At 37.0% G+C, this 2,500-nt stretch overlaps 1 protein-coding gene across 2 annotated transcripts in view; it reads left to right on the top strand.

Annotated features, from left to right (window-relative positions):
• Positions 1-2,500, top strand: part of LOC113799976 (high-affinity choline transporter 1) — a 40,925-nt gene that overhangs the window by 20,520 nt on the left and 17,905 nt on the right. The gene's annotated exons all lie outside the window — the stretch shown is intronic.

Genomic DNA, 2,500 nt, shown 5'->3' with positions numbered 1-2,500 from the left:
TTGATTGTTCGTTATTCATCTGTTGGCTTGCTTGTTTACTGATGTGTTTATTTTGTCTATTTTTTATTCATTTGTCTGTTTATTTTTATTTGTTTTTTAAATCAGTTAATCTATTTATTTTTGCATTTACTTATTTACCAATAATTTATTTTTTTATGTATCAAATTGCATGTTGTCAATTCATTCATTCATTTATTTGTTTACCTATAGTCAATGTATTCACTATTCATTCATTCAATTTCATTTACTTATACATTTCTGTATTTATCTATTCATTCATTTATTCATTTATTTATTTACTCATTCATTTACTTATACATCCTTTCATTTATCTATCCGTAGTGTTGTGATTGTCTTGTTCCTCTCTTATTTCATCGATTCCAACGTTACATTCATGACCAAGATGAGATAGGTCATACGTCATAATGGAACTACTAAAGTATACAAAAAGAAGTTGAACTCGCTTAAAAATAGCTAGTGAAAGTCACACAAATGTCCTTGCGTACCAAGTTTGTTTTGACACTATCACGTTCTATTTGCCTGTTGATAGCGCTACTCAATACTAGCTAAAATATATTTCAATCCAAGATTGACCCTGGTTTCACTTCCCATACGCCAAGCGTTGCTATCACATACAAATTAAATTCTAATGCTGAAGATGTAAAAAACGTTTAAAATTATATATTTCGTACCTTTTAAGACCCTCGTTCCCGTTAACAACGAGGTCGAGAGGCAAGGAATTGGTGAAAAAATATTTAGATGGGGTTTATGTAGAGAGGGAAGGATGGAAGGGAAACAGGGGAGGGGAAATGAGAGGAGAGTTAGAGGAGAAAATGAAAAAGAAGGAGGACAAGGGAAACGCACAGGGTGTGTGGGGAGGGATGAGGATAAAAGAGAGAAGGGGCGAGGGGAGAGAGGCAGACAGAGGTAGAGAAAGACAGGCTCAAGAGAGAGAAAGGGACGGGAAGATGAGGAAGCAATTCAGAGACAAATAAATATAGAGATGGATAATAACCACCGCTCATGAATAACTATTACGTATTAAAATCCCAATGATGGCTTGATCACACTGTCATCAGACTCCAAAATGTTATCACGTAATATCATGAAGTTCCTCGAAATTGAAAAGTCTTCAGGCAATACCATGAACTGTCACAGGAACACCTTCGTATCATTCATATATATCAATATAAATATGCTCATGTTTAAACAAATTTATAACAGTCGCAACTACAGATATTCTCAGCTAAAATCATTCCCAGCCAAAGTCATTCGCAGACCTAACCAATATGGTACCTATATACGTCCGCACCACAGCCAGGAGCAGATCGCCAGGCCTCTAAGACCCCTGTGAGGCCCCTGTATACATTCGCCATTGAGACTGGCTGGCAGCCATGCAAGAGATGGTCGTTTCCAATTGTTTAAGATCGCAGAGAACTTCAAGGAAAAACAGATCATCGATAGTTTCAGTGACACTTTTAGAGATTTATTTATTTGTAAGTGTTAGAAAAAAATTGTTTGCATAGTAACTTTGAGCTATTGGACATGAATTCAAGCATCTGGAATTGTGCCAGATACAACCAGTACCTCTACATACCTGGAGGCCACCCACATGCCCTATCCTAAAGCGGTGCCAATTGCGGTTGCACACACAGACATATCACTTATTTGATGCCAACCGTATTTGGATGATGGTTTGTTTTCCTTTTGTAAAAAAGATAGATTTATATATTTTGCTTGTTTTACTCCCTTGCAAGAATTATGCAATTTGCATGTTTATCTTGCTCAGATGATGCCAAATTTGTGTGCTTCTCTTTTTTTGATGGCACGATGCCAGATATGTATACGCCTTTTACGCGTATATAAGATCTCTTGGCGTAACTTGTTCCAGCACGTCTGTCGGAGAAACTGAACACCACAATTTGCATTTTTTCCTGGTAAATTACAATAAATTTTAATGCCAGTAGGAGATCACATTTTGACTGCCAAGGGATATCAATATCTTACACATCTTACACAGTTACATATACATGTATATAAATGTTATATGGATGCTAGTATTTTAGTTATTTACGATGAAAATATATAGTTGTTCTTAACTAATGCGTGTAAAAAAAGATGCAACTGAGACCGTATAATGGTGGCAATTAGATACGACACAGCTTATAAGAGATATTTTATGTTTAAAACAGCGGGATATAGAAGGCAAAGCCCGAGACGATGGCAGTGACTATAACTAAAAAGATTATGACTGGATACCAATATTGACTCTGGCAGGGGACACCTTGGCGAGCAATACCCAGTTTGTAAAGCTTGGCAGTTCTTTCTTTCGGGGAAACTGTTGAACCAGCCGCCATGTAGTGAAAAATAAAGCGCAGAAGGAAGAAAAAAAATATAAACTTTTAAGTATGTCCCATGCGACCGACCATGTCTTGGCTTGATGCCGGTTAGAGGTCGCTGGGATTTGCGTGTTTTTGTAGTGTCATTGCCCTTGCTGCGG

Source organism: Penaeus vannamei, chromosome 14 (assembly GCF_042767895.1).
Source record: "Penaeus vannamei isolate JL-2024 chromosome 14, ASM4276789v1, whole genome shotgun sequence".
Taxonomy (NCBI): Eukaryota; Metazoa; Arthropoda; class Malacostraca; order Decapoda; family Penaeidae; genus Penaeus; species Penaeus vannamei.
Note: the sequence above shows the minus strand (reverse complement) of the source record. Positions and strands in the feature narration are given on the sequence as shown.